The sequence below is a fragment of the Clupea harengus genome, chromosome 6 (assembly GCF_900700415.2).
Source record: "Clupea harengus chromosome 6, Ch_v2.0.2, whole genome shotgun sequence".
NCBI classification, from domain to species: domain Eukaryota; kingdom Metazoa; phylum Chordata; class Actinopteri; order Clupeiformes; family Clupeidae; genus Clupea; species Clupea harengus.
The window spans coordinates 6,248,012-6,273,594 of NC_045157.1; the positions used below are offsets into that span (position 1 = coordinate 6,248,012).

The window sequence follows — 25,583 nt, forward strand, 5'->3', positions numbered from 1 at the left end:
TGGGGGGGCCAGGGATCACTGTTCAGTCAGATGAGTGGGAGACCCCCCTCCTAGGGGGGTGAGGTAAGCAGGCATCTGCTTTTGAATCTTGATCAGGAGCTCTTTCAGAGAATCAATTTCTGACAAAATATGACTCTCTGGTTCAGATTGTCCTGAATCTGTCTCCCTATCCCTATGGCCACGCTGAGGTCCATTGTTGAACCGGTCATTGGACCTCTTAGGGAAACGGCCTTGTTTGGAATCACGAGGAAACCGGCCCTGTTGGCGGTTGCCCTTGCCTTGGAAAGGCTGTTCCTGGCGTTGCTGCTGGCCATTCGGTGCATTCAGGTCGTTTCGGGTTTGCCCGTTAAACTTTTGGAAACGGGGGTTCTGCCAGTTCTTTTCCCCACCCTGCTGCTGGTTTTGGGGAAAGCGGTTTTGAGTGGGACCCTTTTGGGTTGGCCACTCTGATGGCACTTCACACTCCTCCAACTCTAGAGGGTCACCCGCTGTGGGTTGAATGCTGAGCACTCTAGACTCCTCCTCTGGTTGGTCTGTCGGGCGCACGACAGTCTCCCATGTCATTTGTGCCTTTTTCCTAATTTCCCGCATTGTGGGTTTACCCTGCTGGAAAGTTAGGGCAACATGGGTGCGCACACATGGGTGGAGGTTGTGGATGAACAGTGACCTGAAACCCTTATTGTCTTCCAGGCCTGGGGCGCTACTGCCTTGGAAGTACGCGTGTCTTAAACGCGTGTAGTATTCGCGTGGGGGTTCTGTTCTTCTTTGCTTAATTTGAATGGCACTGATGGTGGCTAAGGTCTCATCAGTGTAGGAGGAGTACTCCTCCCGCAAAACCTTGCACAGCCTAGAATACTTGTTGCGGGTACGAGAGGCCTGCGTCTCGATAAAAGCGTGAACTGTTCTGCTGGTTGTTTTCCAGAGTAATTTCAGCTTTTCGCGGGATGTGGCATGAGGTAGGTCGCCTAGAGAGTGTTTGATCTCTCTAAGGTAATCCTCTATGTTAGAATTACCGCTCTTTGGGTCAAAACGCTCAATGTCCTTGGCGAGGGAGTCGAGCTGACGCATGCGGGGACCTGGGGACTTCTCTCTCCGTGACTTCCTTGACCTCCTCGACCTCCTGGAGCGGTCACTGCCTGAGCTATCCGAGGAGTATCTCCCTGAGGAGAAGCTACCCTCATCAGAGTCATCCGAGGACGAGGATGAGGATGGGGATGAGGAGGGGGGTTTACGGTGCGTAAATTTCACTTCTTTGTGATTTTTCCCTCTCTCCTTTTCCTTCTTAACAGCCTGTGGCCTTAGGGGTCCTACAGGTGTTGGTGGGCGTGAACTGTCGCCACTGGAAGGGTGAGAGGAGGTTACAGCAGGGCGCCTAGGTTTAGCGGAGAGGATTGCTTTGCGCGAGGCGCTGTAATAGGACGCGTCAGAGTCTGACGCTCCTCCTCTCCTAGCTGCTGACCCTGATTCTACCTCTGTCTCTCTGGGGGGTGCTCTCGCCCCCCCTAGGGCCGTGGCGCGCGTCTCTTGGGCTGCCTTCATGGCCTGGTTCTCCACAGCTTCTCTGTGGGCCCTCTCGCTTTCCTGGAGTCTGCCTGAGCATTCGGCCAGTGCCTGGTTGTGGAGCCCGAGCTCCTCATGCAGTTTCTGGTTGACTGCATCTAGTCGGTCACGACTAGAACTCAGTGCCTGGTTCTCCATAAGGAAAGTTTCTGTGTCCCGTCCGTACATCTGGTTCTGGAGCAGGAACAGTCTGCCTATCACGTCGTGCGTGATTAAGGCTCCCCTATTGGGGTCGCGGACATGATTGACTATCTCGTTAATCTTAGCCTGACACAATTCTAGGCCCATGTCTCTATAAGTCCTCCTCTCTCCAGCGGAGATTTTGAGGAGGTCCGCAACCAATTCAAAGAGTTGGTCGGAGCCCTCAGGAGCTTCAGCTCCTGATGCGTGTGGGGTTTGCTGGCTCATCCTGTCTGCCTAGTGTGGGCACGGAACTCCGCCTGGCAAGCTAATGACGTGGTCACTGATGCCTAATCACCCTTTCAATGCAAGCTAGTGCAGGTAGTCACAACGCAAAACTACAACAGTGTTATGTCTAATAACACCAGGGAGGTGCACAGGTGAGGGCCTCTGACCTGTGACTTACACCAACGCTATAGCTACCGTGTTATTTTACAGTTCTACAATGATTACTAGTTTCTCTCTGGTTACAACAAATACAACTGACAGTGCAGGTTGCTATGGTAACAAACGGTACTTGTGTCTCCGGTGGTTGCTGGTACTACAAGTATGGACTCCCACTAATTAACTTACCGTGTAGAACGGGGACTGTTAAGATAATTAGTATGTTATTACAACAGTTAGTATCACGACACTGTTATTACTCAAAACCACATTTGATTTACGCCTTGGCAGTTTCAATGGACCTGGTAGGGTCCTGGAGTTACTCAGGGGGTTGGATTCTTATCTGTTATTGCCACAATACCACTGAAGCCAACAATACCAATCCTCACACGGGTCGCACCAAATTATGTAGGTGAAACCAGGGTTATTACATTAAGTTAATTAAATCAGTCTCATAAAATTTAATAATCATTAAATTTAGTATTTAATATTTTATAATTAAATTACTAAACAATGGAAAGTTCTAGTTGTATCACTATGCTACAATCTATGTATGGTATCACAATACTAAAGTACTACAATATCACTACACAGTCTATAACACTTTATGAAACAACTAGAAAAGTGAAGGCATTTGAAGTACTTGATTGGCGGAAAATGGCTTTCAGTGTAATATTGGAACAATAACAGGCAAGACAATTGTTTAAGTATAATATAAACAATTTATTAAAAGTAATAAACGGTGATTAACAGTAATATAAAATCAGGTATAATCACAATACACTGGAGTAACAAAACGAGCAAGGCACAAAGTGGAGTTGTGAAATGAGGTACTCTGTTTCAGCAAGGCAGAGGAGGGTGCGTTTGCTTCCTCGTCTCTGTCTGTGTGTGTGTGTGTGTGTGAGCGGATGCGTGCGTGTGTGAGCGGGTGCGTGTGTGGGGATGCGCAGTTGCGAATAAACGCGGTCGCGCGCTCAATGGAGAGATGGGGGAAGTGAGAGGAAGGCTATGCGCAAGCGCACAGGTGAGGGATGCTCTGTGCGCGAAGTCAATCGTGTCTCAGAATAGTCACCGGATGCGGCTGCGGGTCCGGGACAGGAAACTTTAGTTTGCTTAGGCGCAACTTTAGTTGGGGGGAGGTACACGAGTATGGAATGCCTAGAACAAAGGATTTTGCCTTAAGGACAAATCCTGGTTGGGCCTTAATTCAAATACTACGATCTTCGACAACACTGAGATTGCAATGTGTGCGTGTATATGTTCGTGTGGTGATGCAAAAGGGAGTTAGAGAGAGAGAGAAAGAGATAGAGAGATAGTGCATGCACAGTCCTATCTAATTAACTAGCAAAAGAACTAAGCAAGATTATTAACGGTCAAAGACCGGGTAGCTTGTGAAATTACAGTTTGCATTTAGATCTTAAACGAAATCAAATAACAAAGCTTATCACACAGATTAAAACATACATGTAAAACTAAATTCTGCCCAGATATCAGCCTTACTTCGATCGCTCTTGCGTGGCGACCAAGATGTTTTCTGCGGGTTTCCTTGGAGCAGCGTGGAACGCAGGCGCGTGGGAATGCCCGGGGTTTCTTCCTTCTTAATCAGTCCGTCGACTGGACTCTGGTACGGCCTGGTGAGGGTCGGGATGAGTCGTGAAGGGGGATGAAGAATTCTTTCCGTCGACTTGAATAGCAGGGAGGAGGGATCCGGTCGCCTTCTCCTATTCAATTAAACTGCGGGGCTGCAGCGTATTATATCGATATACTCAGGTTTTAACTAGCGATTTCAAATAGATTAGAACTTTGATCAGAAGTCCTATAAGCTATGAGTCGTCGTGTCGTCCTTTGTCCTGGTGAAGGGTCATCTGTAGGGAGGGTGTCTCTATAAGATGGATGGACTTCACTGCAGCGAATCCAAACGAGAGAGACCGAGTTTTGGGTTTGCCGCCGTGATAAAGGGCAAAACGCGTCACCAGTTTTATGACCTTGATTGCGGCCAATACCGAGTCAATGAAAGGTAGATAAGGAATGGAAGGTGATAAGAGACCTCTGGGTAATGTAGTCTATGGTTAGACCACCTACAACTGTCAGTGTGTTCCATGCAATAACAGTCAGGGCTACCTTACCAGTCAAACGGAAGAGAACCATTATATCCACATCCTTACTATTCTTTCATTTTCAAAGGTAGAACACAACGGTTTGGAAGGTGCAGCTTTTTGGCCTTTTAGCAGCTCCAAAGACATTTACCAAATGAAAAAGTTAAGAAGAAATGTCTTCTTAATTTCTTCCTGAACGTTTTCTTATCTGGGATTCGTTCTTAGCTGAGAACAGGATTTAAGAACGTGGAAAAGCAGTCCTAGACAGGCCAGATTGGACTGCACCCATGTCATTTGTGCTGAATCAATTCTACAGACAACCTCGGATAAAAATAATTATAATAATAATAAATACGAGAATATTTGTATCATATAGCCACAGTAGAATGGAATGGACACATCTACATTCTGCAACAGTACCTCCACCTCTGCACCGGTGAATTTAGGTCTGCATTTACTGGTTGGTGCACCACCGGTGATTCGCTTTCCGCATTGACATTTAAGAAGACACTTTAGAAAATATTCCAGAATGAGGTCCAATGTTGTGTGCTGATCAACTGAAGTGCTGCATGGGGGTTAGGCTGGGAACATAGAGTCTGTGTCCTGCATGGCAAGGAGGTCAGGGTCATGATCATTGTATCCCCTGCGTGAGTGTATCCCCTGTGTGTAGGGGACTACTGTGTCAGTGCTATTCATTTTCTTATTGAATCCATCTTAATCTCATGTTACTGACAACCAAGCTCTCGTTCTGCTGTGGATAATTGGAAATATTTGCATTCAGCTCAATGAGGAAAAGAAGTGAGATAACCTTTGATCCATACTGTACTACCACAGATAGTCCTAAAAAACTATCCTTGATCATGACTTTATATTCTCTGTGACAAATGCAGTGGTTATTAGGTGTTTTGTGATCTTACAAATTAGGATTGTATTCAGTCTTCAGCATGTGTTTGACTGGTACAGGTGATATGTTTCTGTTGACTATCAGCATAATGAACCACAGCTGTGTGATCTCAGACAAATATTACCAGTGATGCTTTCACCAGATGGCGCTAGAGGTCAAGAAAAATAATGAACACGCAGAGCTGATTGCTCAAATATTTAATAAATAAATACATCATATTTAAAGATGCAACCATCTCTTTCTGTGACAGTTTCTCAGTTATAGTTTTAATAGCCTGTGGCCATGTATGTAATCACAAAGGTCTTTTGCTATGTGTAATGCTCCCTAACTTTAACTACAGCCTCAAACCTGCACTGACACTGTCCACAACCTTAAATTATCTTTCACAAGATGGCACTAGTAATCAAGAGCTCAGCTGCTAGAATCATACTCTATCACTCTCACTCTCTCACTCCCTCTTTCTCTCTCCATCTCTTACAGACACACACACGCGCAAGCACACACACTTACGAGCAAGCACACACACGCACGCTGAGACAGAAAGATTTAAAAACCATACCAGATCATGGCTATTTGCTTGTCGACTTGCTACACAATATTACAACATTGTTGAAATGTTTTTTACTTTTCCCCTCAGGAATACATTTCTAAATACATAGAGATGAAGTACCAATGATAATTAAAAAAACATTTTACTTGGAATGTCTACGGTAGCAATGCACATATACCTACCATTTTACAAATGGAGTCTGAGTTCCTTATCGCAGCTGGACTGCGATATAACAGATGGGTCATGACGTTAGTCATGGGTCCAAATCGAAGCATTTATCCATTCACGCCTGAAAGGCTGCGATTCGTCAAAGCTCCCTCCTGAGCCCGCCCCCTCAGGACCTTATAAATTCAGGAGCGCGGACTGAAACTTCCTCTTTAAAAACTTCGCCTCGAAGTATCCTGTCTGAGTATATCTATCTCTACGCTCATTTTCTGAAACTCTTGTGTGCTTATTGCTCATTACGAGTTGGTGAACTAATCGGGTATTTTACCCTCACTAGCTCAGGGTGCTACAAGATTCGACTTACTATTAAGAAAGTAGAGTCGCTATCCTAGCTGGTTAGCTGGCTCAGTTTCTGACTAGCCTACTAGCTTTTTGCTACCCAACATTCAGTTGTGTGATAGTGTGCTCGTGAAATTAACTTTCTTTCTCATTTCAGAATATGTCCAGGCAGGCTTACCCATGCCAGGGAAAAGGGCGACAACCACCGCCGTTGCGTGGCCTGCCTCGGCAGGGCCCACGCGGAGGCGGCTCTCAATGGCGACGACCCGGCCTGCGACATCTGCGCTAGCATGACGCTAGCGAGGGCCACCAAGCGTATTGGGCCCCGGGCAGCGTGGTGTCAGGCAACCGCTGTGTAGCCACTGCCGCACCCGCTAGCCTCTTCCCGTCTGACGAGAGTTACCAAGTTAGCTCGTTAGCTGGCTAGTCCACTGACTACCCTGCGAACTGGGTTGCTGCCTAGCTGCCGTCACCGTTGGGAAGGTACGCAAACTATGTCTTACTACCTTCGCTGGCTTAGTGCCGCAAATTAGGGCTTATAGACTTAAAAATTCGAGCTGGCTACCTAGCTTATTAGCTTGATAGCGGGCTAGCCGACGCCTGCTCAGATTGGAGAGACTCTCCCAGCTGAGCAGTGCACACCATCGGCAACAGGTAGCGGGGGTCCGGTAGCCGCTTATCTGCTGCAGCCGCCCCCGCTGCACCATCCCAGTCCTTCACCCTCCCTCCTGGTAACAGCACACCACGAGGCAGTGAAGCTCCCTCACTGCTTTCCAATCAGCCCATTCCAGATGTGGATTTCGGGCTGGAGACGGAGAGCCTGCTGGACAATAGCGAGAGGGACATGTGTGAGGTTGATGGCACTCCAGATCTTGACCCCCCTCCCCAAGTGGAGCGGACACAGATCTGGACATCAGTAGGTGGGACATGAGCGGGTTTAATCCCAGCCCCACACCGGCTTGCTGCCTGCCGTGCGAGAGGGGTGAACAGGTCCCAGCGAACCTGATCGCCTGCCATTGAAGGGAGGGGAAGTGGACTCCCCACCACCATAAAGACATGCAACCTCATGTCAAGCACAGTGTGTCAGTCTCCACAAGCACAACCCTCACATGTCACGAACTTTGCCCCTATAGGCGCAGACATAAGTCATGCTTGTGTAAATTTCCCCTCAACATATCCACCTCTGCATCCATACACCCTCATCTTTTCAAACAATGTGATGGTGTGCCCTCAGATCTTGACCCCCTCTCTAGACAGAGCGGGCACAGACCTAGACATGGGCAAATTGGCAATGAGCGGGTTTTACTCCCGACCAATTATTCAGCTGAAAGCTCAGCATGACATGTTGCGGGGAGAGCTGGCACGCATGCACTGCGTCGCCACGTGTACCCAAAACAAGCCCAATCAGTGGTGCAGCGGGGACAGTCTCATTTCCTACAAAAGAAATAGACTCCCTGCTCCAAAAAGGGGCGATAAGTGTGGTGCCTCCCGAGGAAGCAGCCTCAGGCTTCTACAACAGATACTTCCTGGTCCCCAAAAAGGATGGGAACTATCGGCCAATATTAGATCTACGTGTGTTGAACAGAGCGCTCATGCCGTTGAAGTTCAGAATGCTGACTCCCCGCCGGCTAGTGCAGTTCATAAGACCAAACGATTGGTTCATCACGATAGACCTAAAAGATGCTTACTTCCACGTCCCGATCCACCCCAGACATCGGTCATTTCTGAGGTTTGCGTTCGGGGGAATAGCATACCAGTTCCACACACTCCCGTTCGGTCTGGCTTGGCACAGAGGGTTTTTCACAAAGTGCGTGGAAGCAGCGATCGCCCCCTACGCTTGTTCAACTATTTGGGCGATGGGCCCGCTCAAATGCAGCAGCGATACAAGGCTGCCATCTAGTGGTGGCACACTTGTACCGACTCGGCTTTGTAATAAACAAGGAAAAAGCGTTCGGCGCTCAGGCCAGACCGCACATTTCCTAGGCATGGTTCTAGACTCCACCTCAATGAAGGTCAGTCTGTCTCAAGACCGAATAAATGCCATCAGATCATGCATGCATCAGTTCCAGCTGGGACAGTCAGTCTCGTCCTTGTGCTGCCAAGGGCTGCGGGGCATGATGGCATCAGCCGCGATCGCTCTCCCTCTGGGGATGTTGCGCATGCGGCCTTTCAAAGGTGGTATCTCTCCTTGAGACTCAGTTCAACCAAGGACAGACACCGCAGAATAACGGTGACCTCCAGATGCAGAAAAATCCTGGCAATCTGGAGAACCCCGCGGTTCCTCGCAGCGTCAGGCCCCATGGGCATAGTGACGCACCGCGTAGTGGTAACCACAGACGCCTCCACCAAAGGGTGGGGGCGGTTTGCGAGGGGGAATACGTGAACGGCCGCTGGTCTGTAGCAGAAGCCGTGTCACATATAAATGTGTTAGAACTGCGAACGGTCGTCCTAGCACTGCTGCACTTTCTACCAAGATGAAGTGGTCGGCATGTGTTTGTAGGGACGGACAACACTTCGGCATTGGCGTATATAAACCGCCAAGGCGGAGTGCGCTCACTGTCGTTGTACCACTGGGCGAACCGCTTGCTCCTGTGGGCAGCGGTTCACATCCGTTCCTTCAGAGCAGTTCATATTCCAGGCCACCTCAACTACGGGGCGGACCTGTTATCGAGGGGCGACCCTCAGGCAGCAGTTTGGTGTCTACACCCTCAGGTGATAGAGCAGATTTGGCTGCGTTTTTACAGGGCCCAGGTGGATCTGTTTGCCAGCTGACAGAACACCTGCTGCCCTCTCTGGTTCTCGCTAGGGGGCGACAAACCCCCACTGGGCATAGACACGCTAAGCCACCAGGGGCCGAGCCTGCGCCTATATGCGTTTCCCCCGGTTCCGCTCCTCCAGTAGGTGCTGGGCAGGGTAGCGAACGAGGGCAGGGAATTGTTATTGATAGCCCCCCACTGACCCAACCAGCCGTGGGTAGCGGATCTGATCAATATGTCAGTGCAACAGCCTTGGTAGCTGCCTCTTCGGAGAGACCTCCTATCACAGGCGCACGGGACAGTTTGGCATCCCCATCCAGAACTGTGGCGTCTCAGGGCCTGGCACCTGAAAGGAGCAGGCTCCTAGCTTCAGGCTTGTCAGACGCGGTGGTAGCTACGATACAGAGTGCCCGAGCGGTGTCAACCCGGGCTCTGTATACGCTGAAGTGGCGCAGTTTTGAACGATGGTGCGTTGGGCGTCAGCGCGACCCCGTTTACTGCGCGCTGGGCGTCATATTAGAATTCCTACAGCAGTTGTTTAATGATGGGAAGGCGGCTTCCACTCTCAAGGTGTACTTGGCGGCCATCTCAGCCTGCCATGCAGGCATCAATGGCATTTCCCCGGGCAGTCACCCGCTAGCGTCACGCTTTTTGGCGGGGGTGAGACGGCTCAGGGTGCCTGATAGACACCTCATACCCTCATGGGATCTGCTGGTTGTGTTACGTGCTCTCACAGGGCCTCCGTTTGAGCCCCTGGAGATGGTGGACATGAAATTCGTCTCTTTAAAGACCGCGCTGTTACTGGCATTGGCGTCAGCAAAGCGCATTGGTGACGTGCAAGCCCTGTCCGTCAGTCCATCGTGCCTTCAGTTCTCGATCGCTGGGGACAAAGTGGTTTTGCGACCTAATGCTGCTTACACACCTCAAGTGGTGGCAACCCCATTCCGCAATCAGGTGATTGAATTAGCAGTTTTTTGCGTCAGCAGAGGAGGAACGTTTGAATAAGCCATGCCCAGTATGCGCTCTCCGCTGCTATGTAGAGCGCACTGGGGCATTCAGACAATCAGATCAGCTATTGTGTGCTTTGGCGCACGTGCAAAAGGCAGACCTCTATCAAAACCGAGTCTCTCCCGTTGGATAGTAGAGGCTATCATGTTGTCTTATAAGAGTTTGTCTTTAGATCCCCCGGAGAAGTTGCATGCGCACTCTACGCGGGGGGTCTCTTCTTCCTGGGCCTTACTGAAAGGAGTCTCAGTGGAAGAAATTTGTAAAGCTGCAAGCAGGAGTTCTCGCCACACTTTCATTAGATTCTATATGTTAGATGTGGCTGAACCTAGTTTTTTACAAGGTGTTCTACAGGCAGGCGATCTTTGAATCCCCTGGCCTGAGAATGATATAATGATGTGTTCATTAGCGTCTACGTGTTACGTTGCGAACGAACCATTCTAGGGTTGTTTCCTACAGGAGAGGGATCACTGATCCTTGTCGCCTAGGTATAACCTAGTTTCTTACAAGGTATTCTGCAGGCAGGCGATCTTTGAATCCCCTGGCCTGAGACCGATATAATGATGTATGTGTTCATTAGCGTCTACGTGTTACGTTGCGAATGAACCATTCTAGGGTTGCTTTCCTACAGGCGAGGGATCGCTTATCCTTGTCGCCTATGTATAAAGGATGTGCCCTGTAATGTTCACCACCAGCTGCTGTATGAACCTCTAGGAGGGCAAAAGCAATGTGTAAGTTGGTGTGTGTGATTGGCTGCCACTGTATTATCACGCGGGAATATATACGGTCCCATCTGTTATATCGCAGTCCAGCTGCGATAAGGAACGTCTCGGTTACTTACGTAACCTCGGTTCCTTAAGCAGGGACCAGATATAACAAGTGTTGCGTGTACAGTGTTGCCCTTGGTTTGATACTTCTACGCTCAGTCTTCTTTCCAAGGAAGTTTCAGTCCGCGCTCCTGAATTTATAAGCTCCTGAGGGGGCGGGCTCAGGAGGGAGCTTGGACGAATCGCAGCCTTTCAGGCGTGAATAGATAAATGTTTCGATTTGGACCCATGACTAACGTAATGACCCATCTGTTATATCTGGTCCCTGCTTAAGGAACCGAGGTTACGTAAGTAACCGAGACGTTCATTTACATGTTTAATGCTGCTAAAGAACTTGTGTAACTTATTGATAATACATTCATTTACACTCATGTTTACATGTATATAGGGTCATTCCACGCCAAACGGGACAATTTAAGGAAAATTCCCCACTCAACCATCTCAGATTTGGCTGAAAAAATTCAAGGTTGTTCATACACTTCTTAATATGAATAGTCCCAAATATTAGCTATCTACTCCCAATAGTTTTGTCACAATAGGATGTTTTAGTGCGGAGGGGGTGTCAATACTTAAGACGCTTTTTGAGCAGCGTTTTGTGAAGAGCCATTTTCAAATTCATAAATGTACCTTTTGCTACCATTTGAATGTGCTTCCATAGGCCATTGAATGCTGGGCGTGTACAAAAATCCCATATTTTCAAAAAAATATTTTGAAAAAACGAGGCAGAACACCATCACAAATGTTTGATATGTTAAGAACAAATATGTAATCTTTTCAAAAAAAATTGTTTCATGTTGGTAAATGCTGTCATTTTTTTTGCTATAGCATGCCAAAAATGGCACAAAATGGGTTTTCATCCATTTTCAAGCTTTAATATCTTCCAGCCCATTCATCACATTAGGACAGTTTTTTAATACAACATACGAAGCATACATAGGAAGGTCTGTGTATAATAACACATCAAGCTTTAACATTGAGCTTTCCACAGGTATTCAAAGATGCTGCAACAAAGCGTAAAGTAAAATTTTCGCGCAAATTCAAGCACCCCGAATACTATGATATACCCAAGCCACACCCTTGGGAGTCCATAATCTTCATCGCCACCTGAACAGTTTTTTCCCCACGGCAGTGGTGCTCACAAACAAGCCCCCTGCATCACACTGACTCTGGGTTTGCCAATTCCAATTCACAATTATTTATTATTATTTAATATTCTGTATTTGTCTTTTATTCTTGTTTTTGCTATTTTGTTGTTATGTTATGTGTTTTATGTCCTATGCACCAACCACCAAGATAATCTCCTGTATATGTAAATATACTTGGCCATTGAAAGAATTCTGATTCTGATTCTGATTCAAGTAATGGTATCATATTTTAAGCCTAGAAAGTTTGAAGGAGCTAGCTTAAATACATTTCTAGTAATAGCAATTTGAAAATGGCTCTTCAGAAAACACTGCTCAAAACGCGTCTCAAGTACAGGCACCCCCTCCCCCCTAAAACATCTTTTTGTGACAAAACTATTGGGAGTAGAGAGCTAATATTTTGGACTATACCTATTAAGAAGTGTATGAACAACCTTGATTTTTTTCAGCCAAATCTGAGACGGTCGAGTGGGAGCCATTGTCCCGTTTGGTGTGGAATGACCCTATAGGCTTATTAGGTGAATTACTCATAAGTATAGTATAATACACAGTCTCTATTGCCTCCTGACCCACAAAGCTGCTTCAATTGATTTTTACAAGGTCACACATGCAGCGCTGATAATCATATAATGCTGTTAAATATGAAGCTTTCAAACTGAATGGAAGATTTGATAAATGAGCCTCTACTCGCAGCACAATGAATTGCATGCTGAAGATGGACAGCATAAAGGAGCATACAGTCATCCAGGCCAAGTCAGAAGGATGTCCTGTCCCAACCACAAAACTTAATCAGATTAAAACAAAATACACAATTTAATATATAATATATTACAAAAATAGTTTTACTAAGGTGGACAAGCAGAAGTAGAAGGCCAGGACTATCTCTAAATGTGATTGGTGAGGCTGGAGCCTTAGTGATGGGTGATTGTAGGGTCCTGGTGTGTCTCTGTAAAGAGAGGGGGTCAGAGATGTGTGAAGTTTCCACTGGTGTTTGCAATCAGTCTGCTGTGACACCATGATATAAATAACATTGTTGATACTGAGAAAGTTGGTGGCTGGAAACTTCTCGACCCTGTGTGGTTTTCAGGTGTGCACTTAAGAGGTCAGTCTTTATGCAGTCTTTTCTTTTGTTGTTTGTCACAGTTGTATTGCTCTGGTCTCCTCAGCCGTGCTCTTTTAGTCTATTTCTGTGCATGCAGGTCTGAGGACAGTGATGCATCACGTTGAAAGCACAAACAGCAGAGTTAGGGGGGGTAGTGAGGCGAGGCTGATTCTGGGAAATAACGGCTCTGTAAACCGCTGGGCCTGAAAATCCTCTGTGGTCAAGCCATGGCGTGTGAGTGTTGTACAGCAACCAGCGCTCTGAGAAACAAACAAGAGGGCAGGATGCAGGGCAGGAGGACAGGGCCTGGCCTCAAAGAGAGAGAGAAAGAGAGAGAGAGAGCATGATCTACAAACAGCCACAGGGCTCTGAGCTAGTGGGCCACAGGTAACTAGCATGCATGCAACACACATTGATGTGCAAACATATATTTTACCTGTGTTAATTACCCTGTAAAATACTATAATTTACCATATATTTACCATAAAAAGTGTAGTGAAATACAATTTTAAATGAATATGTTATTATAATTATTAATTTTGATATTTATATATTGTAATACGATTCATATAGTCAACTTTATCCACCATTTTAGATATATGAGATAAACAAAAAAATATTATATTACTACAGGGGCTGATTTTTTTTCTGTATGTATTCTGTCTCTGAATCAAACCAATGACCATAATCATCTAAGCATGTTGCGTGCTGGCAAAACATTACTTAAATGTAATGACATTTTTTTTCCAACAGCACAATAACCTAATTCACCTGTACCTCAACATGATTTAAAGCGCACATACACATTTTCTAACACAGCGCAGTTACACTCAATTAAAGCCAACAGCAAATTAACAAAATACACCGCTTTCAACCACAAATAAGAGATACATTTGAGTCTAAAAACAATTGACAGCAAGCAAAGTTAATAACAGCGACTTCACGCAGAGGTTCTGGCTTAGGGACTCCCTGAGCTCATGGGCCCCTGGGCCAGGGCCCAGTAGGCCCGTTCGGTAATCCATCCCTGATGGTATTGAGTAAAGAAAATCACAAACTTCCTATGATGTAACAAGCTTTAGTAAACAAACTGATGCCTGATTATGCTTTGCTAAAGCTTTGTAAACTCTACAGTATATAGTGTTAATGTAATGTTGTTGTCCTGTCCCAACCACAAAACTAAATCAGATTAACACACAATACACAATTTAATATATAATATATAAAAAAAATTGTATTACTAAGGTGAACAAGCAGAAATAGAAGTAAATGTGCTCGGTGAGGATGGAGCGTTGGGTGATGGTTAGTGATGGGTGATTGCAGGGTCCTGGTGTGTCTGTAAAGAGAGGGGTTCAGAGATGTGTGAAGTTTCCCCTGGTGTTTGCAACCAGTCTGCTGTGACACCATGATATAAATAACATTGTTGATACTGAGAAAGTTGGTGGCTGGAAACTTCTCGACCCTGTGTGGTTTTCAGGTGCGAACTTGAGAGGCCAGTCTTTATGCAGTCTTTTCTGTTTGTCACAGTTGTATTGCCCTGGTCTCCTCAGCCGTGCTCTTTTAGTCTATTGCTGTGCACGCAGGTCTGATGCATCATGTTGAAAGTACAAACAGCACTATACACTCACACACACATACGTCCACAAAAACAAAAAAATGGTGTTCATACGTATCAATACCCATTCACACATTCACACGTTCAATAACGCTGTCACCAAATTCATTTCATATGTCGTGTTGTTTCATATGTATGCTTGTAAAAAGACCCTAAAATGAAATCAGATTGGCTGTTACACACACAGAGAACAGAGCGTACATGCGTATCTGTGGTTTAACACCCCCCCCCCCCCCACACACACACACACACACAGATCCACATCCACATCCACAGATGGCTTCTGGGGCTCAAGCTCTGGATGTACTCTGAAAAGCCCTAAATCTGTTTAGGTGTTTGACTGGAGTGGAGCCAATTCCATTACTGTGTAAATATCACCATCCATCGATCCCCTTCTAACCTACTCCAGGCCTGAGGTGCTTTAGGTACAGGTTGGTGGGCATAGATCAGTATTATGTCGCTTTAACATTACAGTGGTACATAACTGTCTGCTGGAAATGACCATTGCGGTTGAGTTCATTCGGTAAAAACACAACAAATTGTGTTGTCAATTTTGCACAAAGTGTGCACAGAAAATACAACGTAGGCTACACCTTAGTGCTCTAATTTCACCATTTTAAACAACAGTGCCTTAAAAAAAAAACACACACAAGACACTGTGTATAATGTCTGTAAAAAAATGTATATGAAGCTACAAAATGGGTACAGGGCAAAACATGTACTGTACTTCCAGTAACATCTTGCATTTATAGTTAAAAATTATTCATTTTATAGCATGCATTTAAAAACGATGATGTTACAAAGTCAAGAACCTCAAAGTGTCTGCAAAACAATGAAATGCTGCCCTTTCAGCGCACACGCACATACACATACACAGACACAGACACCCTCACACACTCACAAACACACACTCATGCATACAAACTGTTATGTACGAAGGAGAATGTGCTTCGTTTATGGTGACCACCAGGTAGCACCTCTGTCCTGTATAAATTCACGTTCCTAATAAACCAGACTAGCTAAGTTGTAGAACAAGCTACAAGGTTTCGTGTCCCTTTCTGTGTGTATGTGGATGATTGTGTGACGGGAGGACGGCAGTGTAGACCGACTACACCACCCAGTTTATAGAGATGGGCCTCTAGTTTAAAGTTCTAGTGTTTAGGGTTTAGTGTTTAGGTTTAGGTTCTTTGTTTGGTGGGAGCAGCACTACAGATTCATCCAGACTTCGTTTCTGATACAAAAATATACAATTTATTACAAACACTAAAATATAAATACAACACAAGTCCATATGAATCAGGCCGTAGGCCACTGCCGAAGGAACCACAGTCTACAATGTCCAAGAGTCCGCCGTATCCAAAGTCCGCAAGCAAAGTCCGTCAGCATCCACCACCGCACCACAGCTGCTCACGTTGGTCTGTCAATCACGCACACTCGCACACACACAGAGAGAGAGAAATCGCCAGTATCTCCACAAGTAGCAATACACACTCACAGCAAACAGAAAATAAATAGCCAACACACGAAAAGGTAATAATATCAACCAAAAGTAAATCCACCCAAAGAAAATAGCTACTTGTGATAGTCCGTGAAACTCTACTCTGTATGGTGCTAATACGCAATTCTTCAGTTTATTAGCGGACAAGGCACACTCACCATTGAACCGAGAGCAGACGAATCTCGCTCTCAGTCAATATTTAATCAGGCTTCTCTCAGTCAAACGGACGACTCCGGTCAGCTCTTTCCTGGCAACCCACGAACGCAGACGACGGGGATCTCACCGGCCTCCACTCCAAAGCAGTAGGGAAACAATCAACTTCGGATCTTGTTTAACAGACGTCCGGTAATCCAGCAACGCCAACAACTACAAAAAGCTCTGTCCCCGACTTGGTTCCTCCGTCCTCTCTAGTAATCCTGCTTTACGTCCAGCCTTCACAGACTATTCAGTGTTCATGTTAAAAAGGGGCTCAATCAGACATAATTATCCGCACCTGTACCATGCAATCAGATGTTTGCGAGGCGCACCAGTCAAGGGGGCGTTGCCAGCAGAGTTCTGAAAGTGAGCGGTCCTAATTAAAAGAAACGGCAACTGCAGAACACAATAAGCAACATCATAACAAACATACAGTCACTCAACACCCACATAATACTCACATATGACAATTGCATCTAGTTAAAACATACAGGGAACATGACACAAACAAAACCTCAACTGCCACAAGGTGTGGTACATTTTGTACAAAGGAAGTCACAGAACTGTACTCTAAGTATAGTTACGAAAACTCTCAAACAGACAAACTTGCTGAATTAACAATCCACTGTAGTTTCTCTGTACTCATCGACCTATTACCTGTGGTAATTACCCAATAATATACTATAATTTACCATATATTTACCAGGTAAATACTTGGGGGAAAGTAAAAGGAAGAGTTACCAAATTGACATTTGGTGAAGTGAAGTGAACCACAGCACCGCAGCCAGTGTCAACCTGAAGCAGGGAGGCACAGCGGGAGGACTGTCACCCTCAGACACCGTCTCCTCCCTCCTACCTGAACAGCTCTGGCTCGGCTGATTGGGTTGAGCACATGAACTTTACCTGAACTGTGACCTGTGAAACTACATGTTGAGCCTTGGTGGATACTGGGTCAACCATCCCCCACGTCTGCCCCATTACTTGCCCAGGACAGAGAGACCAGATGAGTGGCAAGAAGTCGCTGCGGTTGACCGTCACTGGTCGACCAGTCCACCGTCCGTTTTGGCTGGCCATCTCATAAATGACCATACATTGTTTTTGACATGAAAAACTTATTTAGTGTTTTCTACAATCATGTTAATGAAGGGAACTGTGAGATTCCCTCTTCTCACCGCTCTGCACTGGAAATTTGAGCAGGGCTCCCCCCCACTACCATGGTTGGGTCCAATTAGGGTTGATTGGACCAATGTATCCTAGGTGGCAGCACTATTTAAAGGATGCCTCATTCCTTGAGGAGAGGGCGTGAGAGAAGGAGCACTTACCTGCTGTGAATACTGTGTTTAGATAAGTGAACACTGTGTTTAGATAAGTGAACACAATGTTTAGATAAGTGAATACTGTGTTTGGATAAGTGAATACAGTTTGTGTTTTGGATTTATGTTTGTTTGTTTGTTTTGTATGCATAATTGGGGTCATTGAAGAGAATCCTCAGTAAAATAATTGATGTTGTTGCCATTGTTAAATTATGACAGTTTACCTGAACAGACATTGAGAATTTAGATGGAGCGATTCATAGCAATGTGTGCAAAACATAGTGTGTCAGTTTAAACAATGCAAAAGGAGGTATGCTTTGTACACATGGTAAGAATCAAGAAGAATAAAGGCTGTGTAGATTTGAAACAGCATTACGGTGTCTCTCCTGTCCCTTTTGCGAGTTTTTGACTTATACACGAATAGAATCAAACATTGCTGCACACAGAGTTATTAGAAAATAGAAACACCTCTTTATTTAACTGAGGAGTACATTTCAAGGGACACAAAACATTTGTATTTTATATTTTTTTATTCAGCAGAAAGGGCACTTTTTTGTTGCATGTGGTCACAATACAGCTCTCTATGTACAGCAGGGAAGGAATGGCACCATGCAAAATCTATGTTCATCAGTTACTACAAAATGACACGAGGCAACATGTAGGCAACAAAGGGGGAGGAGCAGTAAAAATAGTAATGTTTGTGCGTGCGTGTGTCTGTTTTGGTGGCCAACTTGGTGGAGCAGGTAACAGATATGAAAGCTGAAAGGGCAGCACTTAGAGGTTCTTGACTTTGTAGATAATAGATGTGAAGACATTGCCATCTGGAATGATCAATATCTAAAGGAAACAAGCATGGCATTGTAATTCTAGTCTAACAGTTGGAATTTTCTTTGACATGAAAACACTGAATATGAAACTTACTGGCATCTGTTCAGTAATATGATCAAGGTCATCTCTATTGTTGTAGCCTCTATGGGTGGCATCGTCTACATGTAGGGAAAAGAAAAATTAGCTGATTAACTAAAAGTTTTGTGTAGAATTATCGATCATGAAGTCTTATCTGATAAAACTGGAAATGTATGTTACTTCCAAAAAAGAGTGAATGTAACTGTGCATATTCAGGTCATTTTTAAACATTTCAAAGTTTGTTATTTTGTACTTGGAGTCATGACAATGCTCACTGAGACATGCTTATGTAATGCATTCTAATAACTAACAGATGATATACCTTTGTCATGTTTGTGTTTCCTGTCTTGGTAAATTAAGGACCATATGAGCACAAAACACAGTCCTGACACAGCAACCAACCCATAAACAACAGGATCCACAGCTTTTTCTGAAAAACAGCAGAAAACAACATGCTGTGTGTAAAGACACTTCTATGCTCCTTATCTGCAATAATCATATTTGTTGAAAACAAATACCTGTGTTCAAAACTGTTTTCTTTTCAGTGTTCATTTGTCCACAGTTGGCCACTGCGCAGAAGAATGCTCTATCATCATTAAAGCTGAGGTTAAACTGTCTGTGTCCTATATTTTAAAGAAAATAGTAAATGTAAATGTGGGTGAAATGTCTCATTACTCTTGAATTGTTGGGTTGTTCTGTTAAAAACAACAACACGTGTATTACCTTTGAGAGCCAAAAACGTTCCGTTTCCAAATTTCACCTCTTGAAAAACTGACAATGTGCAGTAAAATGTTGCTTCATCAGATGATGTGACGTTTGTGATGGTCAGATGTAAATGTTCCTTCAGAGTGCTGTATGTTCATTCGTCCATTTTTAGAGTCTTCAGAAAACAAAGGATTCCAGGTTATAGTGGCACCATAAGTCCTAGCCACTAAAACAGGCTTTTGTCCCAGAGTTTGTTTGTACCAGGACAGTGATTCGTGTTTGAAAGCCACAGGGGAAAAGCAATCTAAAGTCACTGTATCTCCAGGTGCAGCTTCTGTTACTCGGTTTAATTGAATAACATCATACGCTTTGTCTAGAAAAGTATGAGGGTAAAGCATATGAGTCAATTTCATGATGTAGTAGTCAAAGCATTGCATCAGACATTACACCCAGAAACACCAATTACTTTACCAATCAGAAAAAAATCTTTAAAATGCAATAATTAATCATAATAACAACAATGATAATAATAATTAGTATTATTATGATTAGTAGTATCATTATTATGATAAATAAAATATCTTGAATCATACAGATAATTGTATTTTAAATGAACTTACACATGTTCATAAGAAGGATTATAAGTATCCAAAGCATTATTCAAACAGTTTGAGTTTCTTCACTGATTACTCGCTGTGCACTAAGTCCACTAATATCGAACTACAGACAATACACACAGATGAATGGCTTTGTTTCAAGTACATTCAGTGCTGAGTGAAAGACTTAGTCTCTGTGTGTAAAAAAACCCCACTTCCTGTTGAATTTTCCATCCAATGAACCAACAGGTGATGTCACTGGCGACTAGGTCCAGCCTCCAAGTCATACACATATTAGCATGAACCATCTCTGGTGAAATCTGCAAGTCAATCAGATGAACAATCAAATAATATACTGATCTAATGACAGATTCACAGAACACAGCATTGCAGCACCTGAGCTGACTGCTTTAATTCTATGTACTGCTGCTGTAACTTTATGCAAGCAATGTGATGACATAAACAATGCCTTAGCACAGTATTGGAGGTAGCTATATTCCTTGTTAGTGACAGACAATAACGATAGCGATAAAAGACAATTCAGCCTACATTGTAACCTAAGATTCTGATACAAAAACTATCATAGTCCTTCACTCACGTTTCTGCTTGTTAAGCAACGCAATTGAACAAGTTCTGAACTAATTGGAGTATCTACACAAAATATCTTGGCTGAATAGGCAGCCATGTCTTTTGAATAACACAAACCAAAGTAGAAAAGTCAGTAGGTGGTGCAGTGAACTGCACTAGAGGTACAGGGGTTGCTGTTACTGTACACAGTGTCAAAAGATCAGAGAGCATTCTTCTAGTTTACTGCCTGTACATCTGGTAAAACACAAAGAATCTAAATGTCTTTGTACAGATTAACATTGCTTTTTGATTCATTTGGCCATGATGTGAGTCTTGCAGAAATCTTCAATGAGGTGTTTTGTCATTCTTTCATGATGTACATTTGATAGATTATTAATGTTTGTCTCCTCTGATGTAGCTAGCAGTACCCAATTTCCATCAGTACTGGTGTATTATTACCCAGGCCTGGGCCTAGAACCCACTCCTCTATCTTGTACAGGAAATGAAAGGCCATATTTGAGTGAAGCCCTCCAACATATTGTAGTGTGCAATTGGGGTTGTGCCCTTCTGTGTATGTGTGTCATGTGGCTTCACCCCATAATGCTGTGCATGTGTGTTAGTGAGAATGTTAATTTTAAATTCTGTGTCTAAAGTTCTATTTAGAATGTACTCGTGCTTGCCTGTTTGTGATAATGTTAGTGTTTATTTCTGTTATCACTTTATTTCTGTCCGTGTGTTATGTGTAAATGCCTGTGTGTAGGTCCCTGCCTGTTTTACTGTCTGTTTTACTGTATTTGCTCACACTCACCCTTTGTATTCAGAGATTTACTTTATTTGGATGGTCCCCTATAGACTACCTACAGATGCTCAGATTATAAACAAACTATGTACTGAAACTCTGTTTTTCTCTGTTTCTGTGTATCTGCTTTCAGTCAGAGCAGCTGTGGGAGCACATTCATCTCAGTGCTCCTGGGTTCCTCATCATTATTTCTGTCTGTGTGCATGCCTGTGTGAATGCCAATGTCTGTTTTACTGTATTTGTCCCCCCTCACCCAATATGTGATGTAGAGATTAGATCCCCTTACATTTTTATTCAGTGTGTCCTTCATGTGTCCTTCAATAAACGGTAAAGAGCTAAAGAGAAGGATGTGCATTGCTGGGGCTGGACATACCAGCGTGTCCGTCACAGCTGAAAAAGGCAGCCGCGCAGGGAGTTCCAGCTTAAATGGTGTGGTAATGATTTCCACTGGGAGGGGGCGGCAACCGAAAACGCCCTATCACCCCAGGTTCAGTGATGTGAGGTTGATTCTAGTAAATAATGCCCCTGTAACCCGCTGGGGCTGAGAATCCTCTGTGGTCAAGCCATGGCGTCTGAGTGATATACAGCAACCAGCGCTCTGAGAAACAAACATGAGAGCATGATGCAGGGCAGGAGGACAGGGGCTGGCCTCAAATAGAGAGAGAGAGAGAGAGAGAGGAAGGGAGAGAGAGAGACAGACAGAAAGAGAGAGAGAGAGAGAGAGAGAGAGAGAGAAAATGATCAACAAACAGCCACAGGGCTCTGAGCCATGGACGGATTATGAAACCATGGGCCCCTGGGCCTGGACGGGGCCCCCTCCACTTTGTGCGTGCTTCATCAGGTCAGAAACAGAAACATCAAAAAGAACAGAGCGTACATACGTATCTGTGGTTTAACACACACACACACACACACACACACACACACACACACACACACACACACACACACACACACACACCACACACCACACCCACACCCACACCACACCCACACCCACACCCACACACACACACACACACACACACACACACACACACACAAACAAAACCTCAACTTGTACAAAGGAAGTCACAGACCTGTTATCTAAGTATAGTTCAAAACTCACACATTAAGATACATTTAGAGAATTAATAATCCACTGTTCTCTGTACTCACCTACTTATTAGCTGTGGTAATTACCCAATAATATACTTTGGTAAAGTGTAGTGAAATACAACTTTAAATTAATATTGTATTATTATTACAGTTTTTCTCGATTGCTTTGGCACATTTTTCCATTCACTGTTTACTTTTGCAAAACAGCTCACACACAGCCCTTAACAGAAGCTGAAATGACCAAAACACTATATGATGTTTTCAGAATGACACCACTTTCTCAAAACTTATCACACACCTTTTAAAACCAAACATTTCCATCAAAACCTACAATTTGTGCTCAATTGAAAATGTATGTTTTCTCATTTATTTAACAATGGATAACAAAATTCAAACTACAGCTATCAATATGAACCTCTGTAACCATCACTTCAACTTTTGTGCAACACCCTCACAGTATTGACTATTTTACCACTGCCAACATACTACAATTTGGGTTTTGCACTGAGCACTCTTACTTAGGGAATATACTGTCAGAAAGTATTTGAAATCTGAAAATTTGTATACAGTAAAATATTGTAGTTCTTTTTTTGTATTGCTAAACACTATACAATATATTCTAAACAAGGACCTGTCAACACCATTGACTTATATTTGCTCTACTGTGTACAAAATGGCAAACATTCTGACACAAAAATATTTATTGCAGTCATTTTTCCACATTACATGTATATTCTGTAAGAAGTCAAAATTACAGGTTTCAATATACAGTAAAAAGGTCAAATCTGTTCTGCAGTGAACATTCTCCCCCTGCCACCAGTGTGGGCCAGTGTGTTGATTCTGTAAAAATAGTGTAATAGGCTATAAATACTGTAAATATAAAGTAATCAGAATTCGTTGTAAATTACTTTAGTGAAACTACAGTATACATTGTATTGTGGCAACACACTTTACAAAAGTATAGAAATGGTTGTTGCCAAGAGTGCAAATACAGTAAAATACAGTACGGTACATTGACTGTAAAGGCCAGAAAAGTGTCATTGTCATTGCCGAACGTACAAACAATTGATGCAACAGTATGCCAAGTCCCTGACAGGGGCCCCTCTACCTCTACCACAACCTCTTCCTTGTCCTGTCCTAGTCCTTGCTGAGGTTGTTGGTTGTTGGTGGCTCCTCGAAACATGCTTGGTATCAACTTCAATCTATTGACCTCTTTTAGAGGTTGAGAACTACTTGATTAGTTTTGCACAGAGAGTTCACACAGGTGCTGACAATATTTAGAATATAGAGAGCAGGTTCAGTAGGCTGCTACTAAGTGTCTGCAATGTGTTGACATGGGTATTCAATTAGGTTTTGTGTCTTTCTCTGAGAAGTGTGTTAACTGTTTTGAAAAGTGTGTTAAAACTCAAAGAAATTTGTGTGAAAGCAATGAGAAATAGTTAACCCATTCGCCAGAGAAGACTCTTGCTGTGCAAAGTAGATGTGAGCATTAGATTAAGTTGACCCATGATTCGCTAAATGTGTGAAAACATTTGAGAAAAACTGTAATACAGTTTTTCTCGATTGCTTTCACACATTTAGCGAATTGCTCATTGCTTTCACACAAATTTCTTTGAGTTTTAACACACTTTTCAAAACAGTTAACACACTTCTCAGAGAAAGACACAAAACCTAATTGAATAACCATGTCAACACATTGCAAACACCTAGTAGCAGCCAACTGAAACTGCTCTCTATATTCTAAATATCGTCAGCACCTGTGTGAACTCTCTGTGCACAACTAATCAAGTAGTTCTCAACCTCTAAAAGAGGTAAAAAGATTGAAGTTGATACCAAGCATGGATCGAGGAGGCCGCCACCAACAACCTCAGCAAGGACTAGGACGAGGACAAGGAAGAGGCCGTGGTAGGGTAGAGGGGCCCCTGTCAGGGGACGTGGCGTTCGTGTAAGATGCTCTAATGAAATTACAGTAGGGCAACAGTCATTGATCACGTAGTCAATCATGACCTCTCCATAAGAGAGGCTGGCCAAAGGGTTCAGCCAAACCTGAGCCGTCATACTGTGGCATCAATTGTTTGTACGTTCGGCAATGACAATGACACTTTGCTGGCCTTTGCAGTCAATTTACTGTACTGTGTTTCACTGTATTTGCACTCTTGGCAACAACCATTTCTATACTTTTGTAAAGTGTGTTGCCACAATACAATGTAGTACTGTAGTTTCACTAAAGTAATTTACAACATATACGGTAGAAGTCTGATTACTGTATATATACAGTATTTACAGCCTATTGCACTATTTTTACAGAATCAACACACTGGCCCACACTGGTGGCAGGGGGAGAATGTTCACTGCAGAACAGATTTGACCTTTTTACTGTAAATTGAAACCTGTAATTTTGACTTCTTACAGTATATACATGTAATGTGGAAAAATGACTGCAATAAATATTTTTGTGTCAGAATCTTTGCCATTTTGTAGAACAAATGTAAATCAATGGTGTTGACAGGTCCTTGTTTAGAATATCTTTTACATGTATAGTATTTAGCAATACAAAAACAGAACAACAATATTTTTCTGTATACAAATTTTCAGATTTCAAATACTTTCTGACAGTATATTGTCAAGAGTGCTCAGTACAAAACCCAAATTGTAGTATGTTGTCAGTGGTAAAATAGTCAATACTGTGAGGGTGTTGCACAAAAGTTGAAGTGATGGTTTCAGAGGTTGATATTGATAGCTGTAGTTTGAGTTTTGTTATCCATTGTTAAATAAATGAGAGAACATACATTTTCAATTGAGCACAAATTGTAGGTTTTGATGGAAATGTTTGGTTTTGATGGGTGTGTGATAAGTTTTGAGAAGGTGGTGTCATTCTGCAAACATCATAAAGTGTTTTGGTCGTTTCAGCTTCTGTTAAGGGCTGTGTTTGAGCTGTTTTGCAAACGTAAACAGTGAATGGAAAAATGTGCCAAAGCAATTGAGAAAAACTGTAATAGTAATTAATATTATATATATATATATATATATGATATATATATAATATTAATATATTGTAATAAAATTCATACAGTCAAGTTTATCCACCATTTTAGACATATGAGCACAATGAAAAAATATTATATTTTATGTTATATTTATAACAGTTCAAAATATATTTATGCAAAACAGACAGAGGGATCCAAATTTTAAAGTGAACACAAATAAAATTGAAGCTTAATGTACTTTTTATTACTGAAATGAAGCCCCATGACATAGATAATGTCTGAGTAAAAATGTAGTTT

General features: G+C 43.4%; 1 long non-coding RNA gene across 1 annotated transcript; it reads right to left on the reverse strand.

The window, feature by feature from the left end:
• Nucleotides 1–18,143: 18,143 nt before the first annotated feature.
• On the reverse strand, nt 18,144–19,984 carry LOC116220750. The gene is made up of 6 exons (XR_004163833.2): nt 19,860–19,984; nt 19,258–19,612; nt 19,053–19,157; nt 18,857–18,964; nt 18,550–18,614; nt 18,144–18,465 (listed from the first exon to the last, which is right to left on the reverse strand). It is a non-coding gene; the product is annotated as an uncharacterized LOC116220750 (long non-coding RNA).
• Nucleotides 19,985–25,583: the final 5,599 nt, after the last annotated feature.